A 24,822-nucleotide genomic window follows, 5' to 3' on the forward strand; every position below is an offset into this window, starting at 1 on the left:
GAAGTTATTGATACTGAGTAATTTTGAGTTAATGCTCAGAGTTTTTTGAATTAATGAAAGAATAAATAATTCTTTAGATCCTATTGGCTCTAACTCTGAACCCGACCTCTCCTGCACTGAGTCACAGCCATACGAGTGTATGTAAGTAGCATCATTCCTCTGACACTTAATTTTCTTGTTTCCAAAATGGGCATAATAATAGTGCAAACTTCACAGAGGGTTTAAAGTAGGATTAAATGAATAATGCACAAAAATACTTAGAATAGCACCAGGCATGTAATTAAAACTCTCTTACATGTAAACTCTTATTATTAAATTTAACAAATTTTTTAAAGACCCCCTAAAAACTTCATATTTCTTCAAACATCTTCCATATTTTCTTTTTGTTTTAAAATATTTGTCATGTAGCTAAAATGTGCAGATAATTCTTAAGAATTTTACATTTTGAAATATTTTTAAATCCTTAAGATTAATATATTGCAGCCCCAAACCAAAGACATATTAAATGCAATTATAAAATTTTATTTATAATAGTGTCTGAACATATATAGGAACTCAAATATTAAAAATACTACAGAAGATTATAATCTCTAATGATAATTATTGATGAAAACAATATCTGTTAACACAAGAATACTTTGCAATATGAGAAAAGTGGAACTTTATAAAAATCCTTAAATATAATCAAATCTATAAAATAATTTAATATATCATGTGTATTGTTGCAATCATTACAAATTATACTAGAAAATACTTAAAATTCTAAAACTAAATTAAAGTTAAAGTAAACCAAATCACTTGCAATTAACATATTTTATAGGATTATCTCATGTTACATTAACCAAAAGTAATAGATATAACTCTTAATATATAAAATATATCATGTACAAAATAAATGTAGTTTGGATGAAACAAAATATTATCCAACATAAATAAAATCATCTAATAACTTAAAATGTGCAGAATATTGCGTATATAATAAGACATTGATTTTAAATGTGATGTATGTTTCCATACGCACATAATGTTTCTATTAGGGGATTTAAGAGGCTGTTAACAGTAGTTGCCTCTGGGAAGATAATAAGGTATCTGAAAGAAGACATTTTTCAATTCATATATTTTTGGATTATTTGAGTATTTTAAATATTTTTAGGGAATACTTTATCATTTAAAAATCAAGTTAAAATATTTCCTAAAAATCATTGTTCTTTACTAGCAATAAATCATACTTTTCTAAAAACTACCAGTTTCCAATGTAGGGTATTAAGCATATATTGAAAATCTATACAGAAAGAATATCTATGTTTTTCAGCAATAGAACTTTTCTGTGCTTTGAATTCAATTTATGATATAATTGAGGAAATGGTTAAAAACAGAGAAGGAAGAAAAGGTAGAGAAGAGGTGAAAGGGCAAAGGTAAAGCAAAAGAATGATTCTCTATTTCAAAGATAGTTAGCATTGACCCAAATCATCCAAAACAGTGGTCCCATTACAGTGGAATTGGTATATATTATTATATAACATGTTTTCACTCTTAATTATCTATCACAAAATGAACATTTAAATTAGCACACATTCATTTGGAACTTAACAGTGAGCTACCTGGCTGATTTATTCTAGGGAAGTAAAGACTGATAAAAGAAAGAAGTCATATTTTACCTTGTATAGAAATGAGAGTTGACTATAACTAATTCCAGTTCATGAAGACTTTTATTACCAAGGCCACACATTAAGTTACCATATTAGTTTGAGGACAAACAGAAATGAGTAAGAAACAAATGAAAAAAACCTCAACAAGGATGATTCATTCAGCAATATCCACCAAAGATTTTTAAGTGCTTACGTAGTAACAGCTAAGCACTGCTGGGTCAGTCAACACAGAGGATATAACTGGAAACAACATAGAAATGGTTCCTGCACTCAAAGAGCACTTAAGTTCAATGTGACTTTTTGCATTGTGACGATAAACATTAATTTTTCATTGCTATAATTTTATAATTTAATGCATTATTGTTTGAAGAAAAGTATAGAAATATACCCATAAATCTCAGATTTTCTGATACAGTTATTCTCAAACGAGTAATCAGTAATCAGAGATTTTTAAAGATCATATCAGCTTGTATTTCTGTTACAGTCTCACTATTTTATCTTTAGCCAGAAGATTTATTTTTCACTGCATTTTTTTTCAGATATTTTCTGAAAATGTGTTTTCACACCCAGAGGATGTAAGATCACAGAGTGTTCCCATTACAAAGAAAAGAAATAAACAAGAAAAAAAAAATCTGTGATGCCATATTTTGAGAAAATATGTTATCAAAACAATTGGAAAAAATTCTAAGGTTAAAATTTTAGCAATATATATTTAAAGTACCTCTCTACATCCCACTTAAGATTTCCTTCAATTAAGTTTAGTCCCATTAGTATTCTCACCTGTAAGATATGAATTTATAAATACATTTCTTTTTTAAGAGCAAATAAGTATTAAACATCTTCAAACTTAAACTCTACTTAGAGTTTCCCAAAATATAAAAAAAATTTCAATTTTCAAATCCCTCTCTACCACACAAAGTTTGCCAATTTTTGACAGTTCTTCAGTAATTTTGAAAAGTGACAAATTTATACTTTTATAATATGGAAAAACTGAACATTTACTCAGATATAAATAATAAAAATTTATTTTTAAGCAGCCAGCCACATTACATTGCTAAATTTACAATGTTAGTGTCTGCCAATAGTAGATACATTCCACAGTACTCTAAGCATAGGGAGCAGCATGTGCTAGGGTCCTGAGGCAGGAAAAAGTTTGGAATATTAAAAACTTGAAAGAAGGCCAATGTGGCAAGAGCATGAGAATGAGAGGAATAGTATGAGAAATTAGGCTGGTGAGTAGCAGTAGCCAGATAATGCATGGACTGCAAAGTCAAGTTAAGAAGAGTAGACTTGAGAAGGCAAGTTGGTTTGATCATGGTTTGCCAATAGAGGTAGAGGAAAGTACACAGATTTAAAAGATATTTATGAGCTAAAAATGATCAAGACATCATATATTTTGGCTTAAGGATGAGAGACAAGTGAAAACAAGGATGACTCCCAGGTGTCTAGATAACACAACTAGATGGATGGTGGAATCATTCCTTAAGATCAAAGACTTTGGGGAAGGACTAGATGCATTGGTGAAGAGGAGGAGTTTTGGATGTGGTGAACGTGAGGTGTCTTTAAGACACCAAAATAGATGTGTTAAATTGGCAGTTGTAATACACCTCAGGACTCCTAGCAAGACACAAATCGTTTAGTTCACCCTCCAAATTTGGCAGGAGTGCTGGCATTCTCAAACAAATACATATCCATTGTTTGAGATTGAGGTAAAGAAAAGAGAAGCTTTCATTAAAGAATGAACTAAGCGTCTCTCATGATACAGGGGCCGCTCAGAGTACAGCTCATGCATCACCTCCTCTGTGAAGCCATTGCTGTCTTTGACTAATTGATCATTCACTCTCATGTGCTTTCAAAAAGCTTTGCACTTTCCTGTTGCAACTTACAGAAGAGGCTTCAAGAACTGGGCAATATCTTCTCTTTCCAACCCGGGGAAAGAGAAGGTGCGGAGCGTTATACTTGCTATGCCCTTGTAACTGCAGGCCATGTAGACTGGATCTGGCTAATGGTCTGTCACCAGAGATTTTGCCTCTTATAGGGTCAAAGGTAGTTAATTGCTGGCGAGAAACCTTCCAGTACTTTCCTCTCTACTGCAGTGAATCTTTAAACATTATGTTGAGACGACCATGTTATAAGTCATTGAAACCCTCATCAAAGTCCCTGAATGACTGTAAATCAGAGGACCTCCCCCTGCCCCTCACCACGCACACACACACTGATCCACAATAGTTATGTAGTATGAGCAAGAAATAGGCTTCAGTGTTTAAGCCACTGAGATTTTCATTTGTTATCACAACACATCCTCCCCTGTCCTGAATATTTCATGCTCACATCTGAGTCTATTATCATCACTTATATATGGTGTCTCTCCCAGCTAGACTGTACTTTATTCTTCTGTGGGTGGTTGATAGTGTCTGGGAGTTTGCGCTCTGTAAATATTGTTGAGCAGACTGATGAATGACTAAAAGATCGAGGACAAAATCCCCAACCTTATCCACCCTTATAAGAAAACTCACGTGGATAATATGGAAGCCAAAGGAGCGTTTACGTGCTGGGCCACTTACATGTCTACTTACCTTGCAGAAAAATACCGTGGTCAATTACAGATCCTCACGTTAGCACTGAAAGGTGTCAGCGATGTCATCTGGTAAAATCCCCACGTCATGAAGTTAGTGACAGGTTGAGGGGTTTTATATTATTTGCTTGTTTTTAAATTTGAAGAAAGATCTCTAAATACTTATGCTCAGTCTTCATTGTCTGTTGGTTCCATAGACTAGTTCCCTACTCACTACATTAAAGGAAGAGAAGCAATCTCCTTTCACATCTGTGTATCTTCCTCTACTCTACAAGAAAGTTTATCCACAACCAAGAAAGGGAGTGCAATGTATTGATGCTGGTTCAACAAAAGAAAGCTTAACAGCTTTGACCTGATAGCCATTATAACTAATAGCTATTAACTCAATTCCTCAGAAGGCAGCAGATCAACATGGATCTGCTTGACTGAGAATGACCAATTGCCAGATTCATTGTAGGCTTTAAAAAAAAATCTAGTGTAAATTCACACAAAATCACCTATATGTGAATATAGCATGAGCATTATAATTTTGGTATTGGAATTCTAATAAATTTCATGCATTTAGAGTATGAGGATATCATATATTCAAAATAAGCCACTGTATGGGCCGGCCCTGTGGCTTGGGAGTTAAGTGCGCGCGCTGCGATGCTGGCGGCCCGGGTTCGGATCCCGGGTGCGCATCGAGGTACCACTTCTCCGTTCATCCTGAGGCCGAGTCCCACATACAGCAACTAGAAGGATGTGCAGCTACGACACACAACTATCCACTGGGGCTTTGGGGGGAAAAAATAAAATAAATAAAATCTTTAAAAAAAAAAAAAAAATAAGCCACTGTAAATCCTGTATATCCATCATACTATACTTACATATGCTTAATGGGATCTTAAATGTACTATAATTCCTTGAAAATTGGTAATAATTTTTAGAGAACTTTTAAAAACTATAAATTATTACCCATTGGTAGGTTGCAACATTAACTTAGTTGGTCATGACTAGTATTTTTTAATGAAATAGCAAAAAAGAGAATTGAAAAGAAAGCATCAGAATGCATCACCAGTAAGAAATAGTTCACAGAACTTTTGTTCATATTGTGTTTACGTGTTTGACTGTGTACCGAGTTTGGATGTCAAATGTTAGAGAATATAGATTTAACGGATTCATTCACTCATTCAGCAAACATCCTATAGAATGCTCTCTTCCTACTGTCTGTCAGGCACTGGAGAGTCAGAGATGATAAAAAATACCATTGCAAAATCCTGAAAAACTCGCATTTAGTGGAGCGATCAGACAAATTAAAAAATCAAAATACACTATATATGCAAGTATATGTGTATATATGTACTAAAACATAAAATATTTAGGATACAAGACAGCCTTGGTTCCACAGATAAGGAAAAAACAGAGCATATCGCTTAGTGACCGTATAGTCCATTATAACACCTTGCTATATTCATATGTAGATGGTTTTGTGTGAATTCAGCAAAATCTCCATTTTCAAAATATGTTATTATCAGAATATAATGTCTATAGGAGTCTTAGGGGAGAAAGAGGGCCATTTAAGATTGATGCTTAATTATTACTTCATTACTGCTGCAGCATATTGAGTGGTACTGCAGTCTCACAAAAGTTAATATGCCTCTGTAAGCACCTAGTTTACTATCACAGAGTGACCGAGGTAGACTCGGGTTATTGAGTTCTTGAAATCAGGATATGAAGCTAGATAGAGGAAAAATAATTTCCGGTTAATGCTCTGAGACCTCTGTTGTCTAATGATAATCGACACAAAATGATTTGTTTCATTATGTTTTCAGTGTTTATTTACTTTTGTTTCAAAATCTAAATTAGAGTTTTGTAGGATATAATCAAATATATACTCAAAAGGAAATTACATTGAAAAAATTCATTACTGTGATAAAAAGCCAAGGTGTTCATTTAAATTTAAAGAAATAATAAAACTGGGAGTAGGCCCTGTGTTCAATTCCCTTAGAAATGAGGGCAAAAGGAGAAAGGTTATTAAGATTTAGTAAAAGATATATAGAAAGTGTCAAGGAATATATGCCATAAAAGAAAAGGAGTTACTCTTCTAAAGATCAAAATGAAGGATGAAAATATACACCTATAAGACACCTGAGAACGCATTTTGAAAGTCAGGGTAGAGATAGTATTATTCCATGATCGCAACCATAAAAAAATGTAAGCATATGAACACAGACTGGAAACGTATTACGCAGAAACGAGATACCACATGTATTTAAGTAATGTTGAGGTTATGTGTGATCGTATTGTTTTGAAAATTTCCTTAATAATGTTTGTAGAATGTTTTTAATTAAAATATTAAAGCAAGGTAAAACCCACGAAACCAGTATCTTTACACTTCAGCCACATATGCCTTTTGTCTCTTCCATAAGTGGACCAAGCTCGTTCCCACGCAGAGCTTCTGCAGTGGGCGCTTCCTCTGTCTACAACGCTCCTCCCCTGATATTTACAGACCTGGCTCCTTCTCCTTTTATGTCTCAACTTACATATTTTTGATTGACCAGAGTCCCTAATATTACTTTTTTAAATTTATTAGCCTGTTTTATTGTTTTATAACATTTCTTACTATTTGAAGCTACCTTAGTTATGTTTTATTGTTGTTAATTTTCTGTCTCCTTCTCTAGAATGCAAGCTCCCTAGAAGCAGGGAACTTGTCTGCTATGTTTGCTTCTGTCTTCCCAGCATCCAAAACAGCACCTGGTATGTAAGAGGTACATCCTGGCACTTACTGAAAAAATACACTATTCCTAAATAATTCCCTTTCAGTTTGGGGAATAGCAAGGGGAAAATGTATAGTGTTTTTGCGCAAATTTATTCTGTTGCATCTGTAGCAATACCTAGGTAGTTAGGGCAATTATAAAATAAAACTTTATAAACTCCTTGAAATAACCCCCCTTCCATAAAACTAACAAAAATTTGAAGTATTGACATATATATGGGTGGCCCTATACATGGCTTCAGTTGGCTGCTCTCAGCTCTACTGAGCTGAGAATCTAAGAATCCTCAAGTCCTATAAGCGTCTTCCCACTGCATTAAAAAAGAGGCAGCCAAGGCCAATAAGGCAAGGACCCAACTAGAGTTAAATGACACTCAACTCAGCCCTCAGCCTCTCATAGTCAGCCTTTTGACACTGGTATAGTCACACCAGTTGTTAAATTATTGACTACTTCCACACCCGTTTGTAAACAATCATTGCTTCAAGCCTTCTGGGTGCCACTTCTCTCCACATCCTCAACTACTATAAACATTTCCCTAGAATTCCCTGGATCTTCCCCTGACCCATCAACTAAGGGGTCAGTGCCTGGAACAGTAAGGGCCCTCCAGGAGCCTGCCCCAGCATTAAGGCCAGCCGGCATCCTTTCTGATGGGTCAGTGCCCGTACCTTATGAGCCAGGCATTTGTTGCCTTTGCCTGTCTTAAATCTAATCACTTCCTTCTTGCAACAGCAGAACTCTCTTTCCCTGTAGTTAAGTGATGCTATGTCCAACTCTCAAATCCAGGGACGACACAAGGCCTGACTTAGAAAAATATCATATTCCATAGCCCTAACCACAGTGATGGGTTCAGGGCAAGTGATTCAAGTTGTTCCAGTCAACAACAATTATCCTGGAAATTTTTAGGAAAAAAAGACGCTCTTTTTACATGGAGATTTCTTACATAAGCCTATAGTCAGTGAGAGCATTCTTACCACTGTAAAGGAGAAGCCTGACTCCAAATAAACGAATGGCAGAGAAAAGTAGAACTAAGACAGGAGGTGGGGAAAGGTTAGGGGTGGGTTTATATAGGCCTGGTCCTGATCATATGGTTTGATTTCCCATTGTCAGCTATGCCTGAATCTAGAATATTCCTGGACTTTATGGTAACATGAGCTCTAAAATTCTTTTTCTTTCTTAAACCATTTTGAGTTAGGTGACATTTTTACAAGTGAAAGAGTTCCTGACTAATAAAAATAGGGGGCAAGGATGGTCAGATCTATCACTGATTAACAGAGTACCAGACAATTTGCAAACATTATTACATTTCCCTTCCTAGAGAAACAAAACTTTTAGTGGTGAAATATCTTATTGAAGCTCACCATGCTAGGAATTTGTGCCCAGGACTCTAAGACTCCAAGTTTCATGCTGTCATCACATTGCCATGATGGTCATATTGACTCAAACTATAAAGTGGATAAAGTTTGCCTATGACTCGTCAGTCTCTTTTGGTCACATCTTTGCCACCATCTGTTCCTCCTCTCCTGCTACTGAGGACCTTAATGATTATATGATTACTTATGCTTGAGGACTGGCTCTGGAAATAGACTGCTTGGGTTTGAATCCACATCCTACTCCATAATAGTTGTGTGACCCTGGCAAGTTACTTCTTTTCCACAATTTTCTCATTTAAAAATCATAGCTAAATTAGTACCACTCTCATAAGGTTATTGGGAATATTAAATGGAATGAAGCATGGAAAGTACCCAGAAAAACGCCTGATGTAGGAAGAACACAAGAACACGATCACCTTGTATTTGTCCAAAAATCCCCAAAAATACCTATTCTATGTTCTAATCTTGCATTCTTTCTATAGGCCTTTCCCAATTAAATCTCCTGTTTCTTTATACCAGATCAGCTAGAAAGTCAATTACCTTAATCCACATTACAACGTGTATGGCTATTGGCAATCACTTCCAAATGTGTTTGACTCTTAACACAAAGAATTGCCAGTTGACAGACTTCACATCAGGGTTGAATAATAATTGGGGCTTGGATATGTTTCCTGCTTAGCCTTCTCTATCTTGGAATAGAAGAGAAAAAGCATCAATAGATTCAACAACTTCATTAACGTTAGGTTCAGGAAACAGTGAGAAGTTGTGCGTGTGAGCACCAATGAGGAAGAAGATGCGAGGTGAGGCTGGAGAGGTGATGAGGTTGTGGATGAGGTTGTGGTGAAGCTGCAACACTCATTATTCCAATCACATCTCTGTGTACTCCAGGAGGTGGCTTAGGACTATGCAGTTTACAAATAAGAAAACAAATGAGATGACATCTCATATCACAGTGATAAAGCAATGACTAAAGGCCAGCTGAGCCTAGTGACTCAGGCTTAGTGACTTCTCTTATAGATTAGAGAACTGTTCCTTAAATAATTTTAAAATACAAATATAATTTATTTCAAAGTTAGAGTCACAGAACTAATGACAGCATATTAAAATTTCCTTTTCAATGAGAAGAATAAAGACTATATATATCCAATATTCAGTGATATGTTAGATTTTTGTTTTCATTTTTGATAAGAAATAGCAAACTTTTTCATATATTGAGAGAATTACAAAACATACTTTCTTTCTGTATCAAATGTTGGGCAGTATGATTCAGTGGGTGAAAATTATAAAAGGCTTCCTAAGTGTATAATTGCAGGCAGGTAACAACTTCTGAGTCTCCTTTTTGCATCTGTAAAATGGAGAATCTCTTCATTATCAAAATCAAATAGGCAATATAAATTTTTAAAAAATATACTGCTTTACAACTGTCATGAAAACAATGCTTTAATTGTTTATCGCACCTAATAGTAATGCCATTTGTTTGGACTTCTAAACATTATTGTTCTATCTTTCTGCAATCAATCCTGTTCAAGAAATTACCAGTAGGCCAGTCTTTACAAGTAAGATCTTAAAAACATTCAAATCATGTCCCATTCCATTTAAGTATGCCAATTCCATAAACAAATTCAGAGGCTGCTCCCTTATTTATCTACATGTATGTTTTGTGAAGCTAACCTAAAATGTATACAAACTAAGAATTAAATTTCTTGGTTGGCAAAAAAAATAAATCCAGCTGGTAGAGATTAGTATGGGGCCTAGAGTACCAAGCTCCTTGTTCGTGATTCTATAGGAAGCTAAGTCATTAAGATACGAAAAATAAAGAAAGAAGGAAGGAAGAAAGAATAAGGAGAGGGTGGGAAGGGAAGAGACGAGAAAGGAAGAAAATGCAAGGGAAGCAAGGGAATTCAAGAGAATTACTATATTACTCTTTTAGCTGGAGAGCTGAACAAATTTCTGCTCTGGCAGTGAGTAGTAATATGCTTCAATGCATACAGGTCTAAAAGTCCAGAAGTCAAGAGAAATAAACTGTTGCTACGTGTTCAATATATAAATGATGAAACAGATTCTCAAAGGCATAACAGAACTTGTCTACTCCAATTTTTCCTGAAAGAGTCAGCTCTCTCCTATCATCAATATTCATTTCATGGTGTCTAGGAGTGGTTCAGAAAGTATCTGATTCCCCTGGGGAAAAACATTGGAAACTTACATATCAAGTACTTTCTGTTTTTTGGTTGTTTTTTTTTCACAGTTTAAAAGCAGGGCAGTTTTGGTCAATTTAGGAGTATGTTGACTTTTTGTTGAAATGTCACTTTCTTCAATTATTAAACGCAGATGTATCTCAAGGTGACTGTTTGGCTTTTTAAATTTAACATTATAGTTTAACAATAACACTAAAAATGGATACATTACTTGTAATGTCATATTGTTAACTAAGCTTTTTAATATAAGAATTTCCTGTACACAGACAGATAAAACTCAAGCACTTTTAGGCATATAATGGTCTAGTTTATACATATTTAAATATAAAAACTGTGGCTTTGGATTCTGGACATTGGTTACAACAGTATGGTGATGTTATTCTATTTATAGAAGAGATTCTGGTGCTCTAGAAATATGCTCTAATGCCCAATGGTTCACTTTATTCATTCCTCAAATCTGATGAAAATGCTAGGGATTAGGCGGAAAGCCAGCCTTGTAAACCCGGATCTGGCAGACACTCCAAGTCAGAAACAGATTCGATGCTTTGCTACCTTGTCTTTCTCCTGAGAAACTGTGTCAACTTTTCTTCTTAATAATCTTGCTAATTCAAAGCCTGATTGCTAGAGTTCAGCTAGGCCTTAGGAACCTGCCTACCACACGCCCTTGTTTCAAAGGCCATTAAGTCATTTGTCTAAAAAACACTTGTTGATTTTTTTGTTTCAAAAATAAGCAGTTTACATATTTTATAGGTGGTGAACAAAGGCCTATCCACCATTTATATTGCATAGAATACTGGGGTGCAGGACATCACGAGGAAAAAAAGACCCTCAAATAGGCTCTTTGTCCTTCTCAAGGAGAGAGTAACTGATTCCAAATTGACACTTTAGTGAGTGCAGTCTGCTGCTGTGATGCTACGTTGTTGTTTACACTTACAGTCCCTCACATAAAATTATATCTGAAAATACATTATTAATAATCCATCCTAAAAGCAACCTATATGATGTTTCACAATAAAATCCAGAGAGTCCATAGGAAAACGAACCGGTTCCCGATTATCTGTGATGATGAGGATAACCTATGTGATTGTTTAAGGGCCTCCATAACAGACACAGGTGGATTTTGGAAGTACTAAAGCCAATAGAAGGATCTGAACTTCTCTTTAACAATTATTTCAGTTTTATCCACCGGTGTTAATAAGTAAAAAAAGTTATACTGATTCACAGTTTCATAACCTCAGCATTTGCTTGGATCACTTGTGAGTAATCAAAAGAAATTTTGTGAAAGAAAATCTATTTTATCAATTATCCTAAGACTTATACGAGATTCAACATCACATTTTAAAAGTGCTAATACTAAGTTTAGTATAGCTGTGTATGTTTTGTCTGCGTATTTCCATGTGCTTTTGCCTTCATGCTGATGAAAACATGCCAATGAATCTCAAAGTAGCAATTAGGAAATCCAATTATCTGCTTCCAAGCTAGAGTGAGGCCTAGGGTGACAGGCAAGGAGGCTGGCCCAGAAAGGAAATGGTCCTTAGGGAAAAACAGAAGGCTGTTTCCAGAATGCCACACCCAGGGAACTCTCACCAGAGGCATGAGGTGGGTTTGCCTACTTTCCTCTCTGTTCCCATGTGACTGACAAGATGGCTGTAGTCAGGGAGGGTGTGGGAGGCCCACAAGAGGTAGTGCATCTCATTTAAGCACTTGCAGTATAAGAATGTTTCACGTTTAAATAACTCTCTGATTCTATTTGTGTTCAAGTGACTGTGCATTTTATCCTTGATTAACCAGTTGAATTATTTAGAAAGAAAAAGAAAACATTTATCTATCGCAGGAAACAACACACAATTCCTTTTACTATGTAACATCCTTTTGCAAAAATAATTATTTAACTCTAAGCACTTTAGAATTACAAGCAAAGCTTTATTTCACAAATAAACAGGTTCACTAGGATAAGGTAAGACCAAGTTTCAGTACATACCTGGATTTCATTAATTGGATATTTCAACCAAAAATTAATTCCTGCCTGAGGCACTTAGCTAAATATCTTAGGCACAGTATTTGGGGGTGCTGTAGCAGAGTTGAAATCTGGTATGTGCGAAGAAATGTTGTCTGAGGGGCTGTTAGGAAATTTAGGAAATTATATCTTAACCAATTAGTTTCATGAGATTCTTATACTAGCTGAAAAAGGCCATCCTCTTTCTACACCGAAATTTTCCAGCTCCCATTTTGTACGAACAGCTAAGAAATAGAAGGCATTTATTATCTTCATCTGCTTTATAATTTTCCATAGCTCCTCTTTAACAAAATGACTCCCCATGTATATAATTAATATGTTCATCACACAACATGTGAAACTGATATAGGAATGACCAGCATTGTTTCTTTGTATCTCCACAATAGCAGTAACCAAAAAGATGAACTTTGGCCTCCCTCGTTTAGGTTACTGGTAAATTACAGAAACCAGTGGGCCGCGGCCTTCCAAGTATTGAGTGTATTTGAAGAGACAAAACAAAGAGAAGCAGAATGAGTTCTAAACAATTAGAACTTGTGAGTTAACTAAATATAAAAATTATAGAAATTACAGAAATAATTTTTTTAAAAATCTGGTTTGCATCTTTCAAAGACATGGCGGAAAATTCATTTCTAACACAATCATAAATGTGCTATTTTTATTCTAAATTAGGTTTTAATTTGTTTTAGAACTCTCTTAAATATTGTTTTTAAATTAAGGAAACAGGTATTTTTAAAAAGAGGCTTCCTTGCAATAGGACTAAAATTATGTTTAAAACTACAGAAATAGCTTCTGTGTTTACCCTTTCTACAAATTAGCAAGATTTCTCCTTGTACACTTTAAAAGAGAAGTTTTCCCTTTTTTTATTAAAACAGCAAAGGTTCAAGTTTTATTCATATATACGAGAAAGGATGGCATATTCTCTTACTTGCAATAGATAGCATGAATATATGCAATATAATTTAAAATAAATTTATTTTCCTATTACTAACACATACGAGTAGAATGACGTTCATATGCCCTGCTTGCAGTTGATGTTATAGTCAATATAAAAGTAGCTCTTCAAGAACTTTCTTAAAATGACAGAGAAGCTGAAGGAAAAATGCTGTTTCCTTCAGATTAGAAAAATTAAAATTCCTGCTTTAAAAAAAATGGCCACACTTAACGGAGAGGTTTTATCAAGTTTAAAAAATATTTTGAAAAAATATTGATCATTCCTAGAGGGATTATTAAAGACACCAATCCATACCGCCTTACCTGAAAAAGCAATGATAATCATGTCAATTATCTAAAAGATTAAGAACAAGTTTACCTTTATGCAAATATTGAAAGAAATCTGTCAAAGCCTTAGAAAGACAGAAACTTTATCACCCTGTTATGTCCAAATCATGTGAAAATATGATTTCAGCTTGTTACCTGTATATAGAAATGCATCTTGTTGTACTGAGTTTTTTTAAAATCCACGATTCATATGAAAATTACTTCTTTCCAAAGCCATAGAAGGGCTACATAAAGGGAAATATCTAGACCCCATTAATTTTGCCTCTGGGTGTTCTCAGCCTTTCAACTAGAGAACTATTAAAAGCATCCCCCAGACATTGTCATCTTTCTTTGAATGGTACTTTTTACAGGAGTATTCCCCAGTTTCAGCAGATTATATGCTACTATCCATTAGTCTCTAGTCCTTTTAGAAATAGTTACATAATTTAAAATATATATATACATATATATGTATATGCATATATGTGCAAATGTATCCTTCAATGCTAGTTGAAATTATTTATTTAGACTGCCATATACTTTTATCCCTATTTAAATAGCATTGGTTAATTTCAATGAAAAACAAATTCAGCTAGAAGCGTCTCATATATTAAATTTCTGATACAGATATATTTATGATAACTCATTTAAAAATTTTTTTAAAATCACAAGCGGATCAGATATTTAATTTTAGAAAGCATTATTTTTTAGAAAACACTTGCAAGACCTGCACCTACATTATTCTGTGGCAGAAAGTCTAACTTTGGTCTTGGTTTTCTGTAATATTAGACCAAATTTGCTCCATTATGTAATCAAGCTGTTTTATTGTTGCTTTCTCTTCCCAAAATCATTTAATCACTACCATTAGGAAAAGAAATATTATGTTCCAATTTGGAATTAATGATATCTCTTCCCGGCTGCTGCACAAACTGGAAATCATAAGAGCTATAGGTATTTCAGGCTCATATAATTGTCTGTGTTAAGTGTAAGTTGTTTAAGATCAGATGGCTCTAAAAACCTGTTTTGGGAATTCACTCTAAATTGATTTAATATACTGACCTCAAAAGAGATAAATTGATATTATGTCTATGGTGTCATTAGGCTAACGAGAAGTTCAAATTAACTTTCAGATTTCTAACACATTCTGCATTTTATTTATTAATCTTCCACTTCATTTTGAAAATATAATTAGGACAAGCTACTATATTCTAGTTTTATTTACAGTTAGCACCAAGTCTAATATGCAAATCTTATGATGTAAATACCATGTTATCCATTTTCATAATTTCTTGATTAGAACTATCTGATAATTTGACCAGATAGAATAACTAATATTCTCCATTATGAAATGAAGTTCAAAACTATTCTGCAACAACAGTCTATTGTGTGGTATTTTACGGAATTAGTATTTTAGGATTTCCCCTGTATAGTAGTAGCAACCCTAAGTTCTGATAAAAATACATTAAAGTCTAATTACTATATTTGCTCTGAAACATTAACAGGATTTACTAAGATTTTCTTTTAAAAGGAGAAAAGATGAAGATTGTATGAAATTGTTATATTAGAACATTTTGTGGAATGACTAGGGTAATAATTTCCTATATCATTTGATGTCTCTCCTCCATCCACTCACTGTATATTGGAATTAGTTCTGACTTTCAGTACATAAAGCCTTAATTTTTTGGAAGTATGTGAAAAACTAAATACTCATATGCATCTCTTGTAAATGTCACTGCTATAATTCACATTTATAAAGAGTAATGAAAATAAATGTCACAAACCAAGCCCAAACTTTTACCTTTCCTAAGACAGTGGAGAAATAAGCAAACAAAATCTTATTTTGCTCACATGTGAAGCAGTGGGTTTCTTTTTTGTACATCTTTTCACGTCTAAACTTGTTAATTCAGTTGTACACACATAAGGCAATTAAGCGATCGTCCTTTTGTCCTTGTAACCAAAAGGCGGCACCTCTAAAAATTAGAGTTAGCTTTCAACAGAGATACTACATTAAAAAGAAAAAAGGCATTTAAATGTCAAAGCCCTAGAAAGAAGATCTTGTTTTCGTGACTCTAGGTAATTCTACTCAGATAGGAGAGAGAAGTGCCTCAAATGGAAAACGGTTTAGAAAATAACATACATTACATTGACGGGAAATGAAACCAGCTCTTCCCTAAGTTGGTGTAGAAACTTATACACTAAAGATATGTGGTGAAAAAATACTCTCTGGGGTGCATAGATTAGTGTGGAAGATCAGGCAGAGTTGAGCAAGAAGATTCCCTTTTCTTATTCCAAGTGAACATGCAGAAAAAAATGTAAGACTTGGCATTTCACTTGATAAATCAAAGGAAAGGATTTATCTGGACACTAACATCTGCTGGCTTCTCTGTGCTCATGTAGGACCCACTTGGAATGCTTTCCCATTACATTCAGCTGGGCACTTCTCTCCACCTCCTCCCATCTGACAGTAATCACTTAGCTGTGTCTGATGAGTAATAGGAAAGGAAAGCTTCTATCATTGATGATGGAATTAGAAATTGCTGAAGCTGTCCAACAAGTACCTTTTACGTGACCTATTATACAGGCAGCCAAGGCACATAGTTGCTTTGATATCTTTCTCTTTCTTATAATAAGACATGAGAACAAAACATTTTCCCCTTTAAGATTTTTAAAATTTGAGACTATCTTCCTACCATTACTTTTTAAACTTTGTTCCAGTATGAAAGGATTCTTGGCCAACAGAGCTTCCATGTGCCTTCTAAATGGAGTACTGAAATTGTATAAACATCATGTTTACATCTTATTAAAAGAAACTAAGGCAAGGTATGAATTTGATATCCAGGCAATAAAATGCAAACAGATAGGAGAAAGGTAGAATGAAATGACAATTCATACACATACATAACTTTAACACAAAAGTTAAACGGTTGCTTTATTTCACCAAAGGGTTAATATTCAGGAAAGTGAAAATCAACATGTACACAAAGCTAACTAGAAAATTAGCTTTCTCAAAGCAGAAATCCAAGCCTCCTGATAATACTGGTGTCACTTACAAATGTTTTGAAACTTTACATTTTTTTGCCTCCTCCCTCCTTATGGCCAAATAAAGGCCATACCAGAGAACCTCAAGAAAGTAATAATCTGTTTTTAATTTTTTGCTTTTACTCGAGAAACCCCTCAAAGTTCAGACATTTGCACTGATGGGCAATACCAAATAGTCAGCCCCACAGGACAGATGGAAACAAGCAAAGTCAGATGGTTGGCGCTTAAAAGCAACAGCAGTTAAGCAGTTGAAAGTGAGTTGGATCAGGGGTTTATCTTTGTTCCATTTGAAGGAATCAAGTGCGAGATACAGCCTCTTGCAAGAAGATCCAGTCAAACTTGATGCTTCCCCTCTCTGACAGCCCGGGCTGGACGGCTTGTCTACTCCCTTTATTCAGGGAGTTAATTAATTATTCAGTTTAATTGCTTTCTATACTCTAATTTCACAGAGCTTGTACTCTATCTTCTTTTTTTTTTCCTCTGAGCAGAAAGAAATCTTTCTCCTTTCTTCACCACTCCCCTTATCTATGAATAGGAAATCCTCTCCAAGAGGAGAAAGAAACCCTGTGTGTGCTTAAGATGGGAGGAGGGTGAAGATGAGAGAGAGATTGAGAAAGGGGTGGCGGGAGGTGAGAGATTGGGAATGAGGGTGAGGGACGGAGGAGAGAGAATGAGAGAAGGGGAAAGAGAGAGCAAGAAGATGGGGGATGCCCAACATCAACTCCAGGCTCTAAATCACTGGCGGACGCTGTGCAAAGTGCTTTTCCAGGATATGCACATGTGGTCTCATTATTATTTCTCACAATAGGCCACGCGGGGCTCCCTCCCCAGGTTTCAGTCTCCCACCACCAAAACCCAAGTGTACCGAGAACAAAATCTTGCGGAGGGATTCAAGCAAACAAGCACCACCGAGGTGGCCGTGCAGCCAGTCCCGCTGCCTTACCTGGAGGGCGGACCAGGAGGTGGTGCAGGTCTCCGTCCCCACTGCTCTCCCCGCGCGGACCGGCGCGAGGCACACGCGTCCTCTCGCTGCCTCTGCTCTTGGAGGGGCAGCCTGCAACACAAAAGGGGTGTGTGGGTGTGGGTGTGTGGGAGGCTTTCCAGGGCCACCAGCTGGTCCCAGCTGGCCGCCCCCACCCTACACACACCCCTTCGGGGCACTGAGCCCCAGTCTCAGCTGAGCAGTACCCTGGGGGGCTTGCCCAGGGTGCAGCCTCAAGTTGCCCCTGCTAAGTGCTGCTGCCGCCACCGCTGCAGAAGAAGAAGGTGGAAAGACAGTGGGGGCAGTACTCGGTCTAGAGCATCCCCACACTGCAGCTTCTCCAGGAATCCCTCCAGTGAGGAGGCGGCCGCCCATCATCCCCCAGCCCCGGCTGCCTGATTGGTTCCACCTCGGGTACGCTGCGCCAAGGAGCCAATCCGGGCTCACTAATAATAGGTGGATCCGCTCAGCCAACATCGCCCATCCCAGTTCTGTTAGTGTCTCTCCATCCCCACAGCGGACAGGGACCTGAGGAGGGGGGTTGAGGAGGGTTGGGGGAGGGGGGTGAACTAAGAGGGGGACAGATCCCAAGGAGACACAATCAAGGGCATCCGGTAAACCCTCTGGGTAGGCGCAGGGATGCCCCGAAACCTGTTCTGCAAGCCATATGCACAGGAGGAGACAGCATAATACAAAGCTTTTTTTTTTTTTTTAATTTCAATCAAAACCTGTCCTGATACTGAGCATGCCCAGACTGCAACAGCGCCTTAGGAGTTCCGATGTGTGTGGGTTCGCAGGCTGTGGGTTTTCGAAAAGATGGAAACGGGGAAGGAGAGGCAGAAGTTTGTCTTTGGCCATTTGACCCGGCGGAGTTGTGAAGGCAGAGCAGGGCGGGGATGTGAAAGGATTCCGCGGGAGTGTCCTCACACTGAGCCACAGGGAGCTGGCCCTCTGGACTACCGGAGACTAACAGTATTATTCTGTCGAGCTCGGGGGAGTGGAAGCGGGGGTAGAATAACCTGAGCCTGGCTGGATGCCTGGAGACTTTTCGTGAAGGGTGCGGTGAAGCGGGGATGCAGGGGAAGCTCCGTCCCATAGGTGGGGCCGGGGAGCGCGACTCCACCCAGCAGCCGGCTGCCAGGCAGTGGCGAGTGCGCTGGGAGTTTCCACTGCAGCGACCAATAAGTTTGTAGACTTGGGTCAAGTGCGACAGTGTTGGGGATGCAGTTTCTGCCAGCCCCCTCCCCCATCTCTCTCCACCCCTTGCCAGCGCAGCGACGGCTAAAGCGTGGGCTCCCCCCACCCCCTCTTTCCCTTGAACGATTCTGCTCGGAAGTAAGAAGCTTTTCCCTTGTGAGAGCGGTGCTGACCTGATTGTCTCTAAGCCTTGGAGCAATTTATAGCTGGGTAATAACGAGAGATACCAAACGGGGAGGTGCAGCGGGTGGGGGAAGGGACTGCGAGCGAGGCGAGGGGCGGAGCGGAACCGAGCCCCGGGCGGGAGCAAGTCCATTCTCTGCTCCACAGGTGAAAAGCTTTCAAAGTGAAAAGAAGTATTTTCGTTTCTCACTTACTGACCTTGTTTAATGGCCTTTGAACTTCTGCTTTGTTTTGCTTAGAAATCCTAGCAGTTTGTGTAAACTTGATCAAATGAGAACTACAAATGAGAACTCTCCTAATTGGGCTCTTTATTTTACCGTGAAGATTATCATGGCATCTCAAGGAAGGAAATAAATACCTCAATTCCCCAAACCCATCTACTTTGAACTGGAGTTTCATTAACATTGGTTTGCAAAGGTAACTGTAGCAAGAATTCAATTAACAGTAACACATTTCTTCAAGCTTTAATTAAATCTCTCCTATTTATGTAATGTTTAAGATTAAGATCCTTATTTAAGTAGTATAGGGGAAAAGAAGACAACCTTGATATAAACTAATCCTTTTAATGACAAATACTTGTATAGTCTCAAAAATTGTAATTTCACGTAAATATGTATCTTCCATTTTCTAAAATATTCCTCAAATCTTATTTTGGAATAGTTTTGTAGTTGGAGAAATGTTAATTTAAAATCAATTTTAAATATTTGATGAAGGAAAAGAGGAGGAGGAAAGAGGAAGGAGGAGGAGAAAAAGAAGGATCAATTATCTAATATTGTTTTCCAATAAATGTCTTAGTATGAGAGGATTATTATAATATCTACCTAATGGAGATCTTTATTCTAAAAATACTCCTAGCATTTCAATAATTAAAGCTGCATGTTTTTAATAGCTGCATCCAGTAGCTACATGTAGAAACAAGTAAACTTATTTTAGAAGAAATAAGTAGAATATGAATCCAGATTAGTTATCTCTGTTCCAGACTTTGATTCTATCATCAATATTTTAGCCAATTTCTCTTCCTGTCTACCTCACATTCTACCCAACAATCACTCTTTCTCAGTGGTCAGAATCCGAGACAACGTTAATGGTGTTAGATGTTTGTATCCCAAAGTTCCTTGAGGGAGACTGCTGGCTACCCTCAGAAATGAGTTTTATGTGTATATTGTAATTAACTCCAGAATTAATAGCATTTCTGTTCATGAATATTAAGACACTACTTATATAGTGGGTGTAGATATACTCTAGTTTTTGCAAGACTAAGATTTTTATTTTCTCCTCCATTTTTATGTTGTCCCCAAGCTTTGGGAATGGGCTGAAGACCTCTCCCTGGTCCTACTGGGTTGCCATATCATAGTCTTCTGTTGCAGAGAGTGTGTATCTTCTCTTTGCCCTTTATAGCACACTTATCTCTGTGAAAAGAAAGATTAGGTCAATTGTCCTTTCTTGCTCTTTATCGCATTTCTCAAATACTTTTCAATGTAGAGTCTCATGTCTTATGCTACTGAGATGTAACTCATCTCCTGGTTGCATGGTATTTTAAAAAAATTATTTTCTATTTTCAGAACTGTGTTTATTTATTTTGCTTAATGTTTTGATTCTTCATTCTTAAAAAAAACCAACTTTTGTTCATTTTTTCTTCACATTTTTGCTCTGATGGAGATCTCATTGTTATCATTTTCTTTATTCCTTTTTCAATGGATTTCTCTTTTTACGACTTTGATGTTCCCTTTGCCATCTATTTTGGACTACAGGATTAGAATAGAAACTAAATTAGATTGGGGCACTGAGGAGAAAAGTGTCTCTTATGGCAAGAGTGGGAATTAGAGACTTTAGAAACTAGAAATTCATTAAGTGCAAACTTAGTGAAGGTTTTCTGTAGACCACAGAAAGAATGCAGGAGAGCAGTACGAAGAAAATTCTCTGTGTTGGTGGAAAGGCTTGTATATCCTCGTTGATCAATGGTTCTGGAATTTCATTTAATCAAGACTCTCATATATCTTTAAACTTTATATCTTTAAGGACCACACTAGTTGCCTGGTAAAATCTATTCATAAGTATCATTACCCAGAGTTGTGAAAAAATAACCAGCTTTACTAAGTTTTGCCTATTGTTTGTATAGATTCATCTTATTTGTTTTATTTTGTATCTATACATTTTCTGCCATTGCCTTTCAAGATACAACTTTTTTTTTATTTTTGTCTTTCCAGGACAGAGGATTAATTAAATGTTTGTTTTGTGGACTAAGAACTTGAATAGAATTCCGTCTTCACCACTAATTGTCTATGTGATCTTGAAAAATGTACAAAACCCCTCCAAGCCTCTATTTTCTCAGCTATAATATGTACATAAGGACAGAACATATATCCTTAGGTTTTCTGTAAAGATTAGGTCAAGCAGTGCGTATAAAGTACTAGTTCCAAGTACATAGCAAGGACTTAATGATATTAACCATTATTATTATTTTATTGTTATCATTCCTGCTGCTATTGCTACTATTTTTTTTCTTAAGATTTCTAGGACATTGGATTTCCTTCCATCATCCAATCCATTTAAGCTAATAGTGGGGCCTATACTTTTCACCTATGAGCACTGAAGTTAGAAGAGAGTTAATCCATGTTGTAAGGACTTGTTTATACATAAAATGTCAATAGTCATCCATCTTGCATGTGTTGGTCTTGACTGCAATCTTCTAGGAGATGAATAATTTGATTTTTAGAGAATGTGCACTTAAGTATTGTTGTTTTCATTAAAATTTAGTTTATATTACTCTTTTTTTTTTTTTGGTGAGGAAGAGTGGCCCTGCGTTAACATCTGTTGCCAATCTCCCTCTTTTTGCTGAGGAAGTTTAACCCTGAGCTAACATCTGTGCCCATCTTCCTCCATTTTATATGTGGGACACCACCACAGTATGGCTTGATGAGCAGTGCATTGGTCCACACCTGGGATCCAAACCCGCGAACCCTGGGCTGTGGAAGTGGACCGTGTGAACTTAACAGCTATGCCACTGGGCTGGCCCCAATATTACTCTTTAAAATTAAGAAAAATGTAATTCCGGTGATGAAAAAATCATGAACGTGATGTTTTTTTCCCTAGCAAACAGGTGGAGCCATCTGCTTATTTTAAAGACAGTGGAGGGCCGGCTCCGTGGCTTAGTGGTTAAGTGCGTGCGCTCTGATGCTGGCGGCCCGGGTTCGGATCCCGGGCGCGCCCCGAGGCACCACTTCTCCGTCCAACGCGAGGCCGAGTCCCACGTACAGCAACTAGAAGGATGTGAACCTATGACATACAACTATCTACTGGGGCTTTGGGGGGGAAAAATGAATAAATAAAATCTTTAAAGACAGTGGAGCCATTCATTTTGGTTTCCCTTCCACTCCTTTCTCTCGAGACCATTTGGCCTGGCAGTACTGCTAATGATTTTATAGCCAACTGTTAAGGAAAAACATTAGGACTCTCTGTATCAGAATTAGATAAAGAGAAATTAACCACAGGGACTTTTAAACTGGACACCCCACAGTGTTAAATAAAGAGAATCTAGAATTGAGAGAGGGGAAAAAAGAAAGTGAATACAGATGGGAGTCTAGTCTCTGGGGCAGAGAGTAAAAGCCCCATAATTGAACTATAGTACTTTACGATTTCCAAAGAAAAGAAAATAAAGACCTAGCAGTAGTCATCGTGGCTTTACAAAAGCCTTTTCTTAACGTTATGGCTACGAAAATGTTGGAAATGAAAAGGAGGACAGTGGCTCCAAAAGTAATACACTGTGTCAGCCTTTTGAGATTAGTCAGGAAAATATTATTTAGGTGACTCTATCTCGAGGGCAAAATAAAAGTAGTTTGAGCTAATGTTAGCCAAAGGTCTTAGAAAGAAAACAAATGATATATTTTTCAAATATTCTATCATACAAGGAATATACTGTGGTGAAAACAAGTTTGCTAATAAAGCAAACGCAACATTGAATTTTATATTAATTCCCTTTAAAATCAGAGGGAGGATTTCTATTTAACTGAACAAAAAGAGAATCATAGTTCAAGTGCTTCATTCAATTTATGTGAAGAAAGTGTGTCCAGAGAGATTAATTCACTTACCAAAGCCGTGGAGGAAGTTAAGGTAGGGTGGGGCAGGAGAGAAGGAATATTCTGTGTTTTCAACAAGCTAAAATGGTTTAATAATATCATTTGGGAGAGAGGCATGGCAGACACTCAAGACCTCTACTTTAAAATTTGATTCGGAAATGGTCCTTAGTGTTGTGATAGAGGACAAGAAAAACACAGATAGGTCTGATTCATCCTAGGACACTCCTGGAAGGCCTTTTGCAGAGTGGATTATATGAGTTTGCTTCAATAATTTATATGTACCCTGGTCCACTTGTCTCTAATTCACCTAATGCTAAATTAAGCATCAGAAATTGGTACGCTCTTGAAGGAAAGTTCATTTATTGGATATTGAACCAAAAGGAAAGATAAGAAGGATACCAGGTTCTTTACTCTGGCCCTCAGCATAAAAGTCTCTCATGGATCTGGGCATGCTTCCCTTTTGGATATTCCAGACTTCTGACAGAGGTGATAGGGGCCTGAGTGATTGGCCTGTTGGTCTGTGAGCATGCTTCCATTCCAGGTAGTTGTAGCCTATTGTGGATGCAATGATAATGACACCTCCTGGACCATGGTTGTCCTTTATCTGTGCCCCCATGTTTGCTATCTTAAGCAGGGGTGGAGGAATAGATTTGGGTATCAGGAAATCAATGGGATATAAATAATAACAAACATTTTTGAGAAAACTGAGACACAAAAATGTAAAGTAACTTCTCCAATATCACACAGCAGGTAAATGTTTCACCTTTCAAATCTCAACCCCCAAGACTTGACAATATTAATAGAAATTTCAGATGCATGCAAAATAACTGTGACTGTTTCAAGGACTCCAGTCTTACTGTAGTAGGCTCCAGAAATACAGAGTAACTTGAAGGATTTATGTAGGAATAGCTTAAATAACATTTGTTAATATAATTGTCTCATCATCACCAAGGGAAATGCATGAAGCCGGAACAGAGATATTGTGCCAGCCACTCTCCTTAATGAATGAGGTTACTGAGTTTTAACTGTCGGTTTTAAAACCCTTAGAAATTTTCATTATGAAATGGTATGAATGTTTTAAAGGTTCTTAATAAAGCCACCAGTATACTTACCATCCAGCTTCAGAAATCATTAAAAATTACCTTTGCCATCACCCATTTGCTGTCCCCCCACCTCCCCCCCATCTGATCCTCCTTCCTACTGTATCACCACGATAACCCCTGCCCTGTATTTTGTGTTTACCATTATCTTGCTATTCTTTATAGGTTTACCATATATATATGTATCTCTAAAAAATATCATTTTCAGTTTTTCCTGTTATTGAAGTTTTTATAAATAGAATTATGCTGTAATGTATATTTCTCCAACTCACTTTCTTAAGTTTAAGAGTAGGTTTTGAGATTTATCCATGTAGCTGAAGTTTATTCATTATATGTTATATTCAGTTGTAGGTCTATATCATTGTTTTTCTTCTGTCTGTAAATATTTGCATTGTTTTTGTTCATCTGCTATTACATACAGTACTGCTA

The 24,822-nt window shown here is 36.8% G+C and overlaps 1 protein-coding gene and 1 long non-coding RNA gene across 4 annotated transcripts in view; one reads left to right on the plus strand and one right to left on the minus strand.

Annotated features, from left to right (window-relative positions):
* The window catches only part of SYT1 (synaptotagmin 1), a 523,518-nt gene extending 505,348 nt beyond the window's left edge, over positions 1 to 18,170 (minus strand). For 2 of the 3 annotated variants that reach the window (XM_087449148.1, XM_087449145.1), the window contains exons 1-2: positions 18,044 to 18,170; positions 17,799 to 17,909 (exon numbers count right to left, since the gene is read on the minus strand). The gene's annotated coding sequence lies outside the window, so the exon portion shown is untranslated. Of the gene's footprint in view, positions 1 to 17,798 lie in introns of all 3 variants that reach the window. The other variant, XM_087449149.1, reaches the window with a different exon arrangement.
* Positions 18,171 to 19,140: 970 nt separating this feature from the next.
* On the plus strand, positions 19,141 to 24,541 carry LOC147913778 (uncharacterized). The gene is made up of 3 exons (XR_015556400.1): positions 19,141 to 19,244; positions 19,457 to 19,634; positions 22,311 to 24,541. It is a non-coding gene; the product is annotated as an uncharacterized LOC147913778 (long non-coding RNA).
* Positions 24,542 to 24,822: the final 281 nt, after the last annotated feature.

The sequence above is a fragment of the Ceratotherium simum genome, chromosome 25 (assembly GCF_057802395.1).
Source record: "Ceratotherium simum simum isolate JZ-2026a chromosome 25, ASM5780239v1, whole genome shotgun sequence".
NCBI lineage: Eukaryota > Metazoa > Chordata > Mammalia > Perissodactyla > Rhinocerotidae > Ceratotherium > Ceratotherium simum.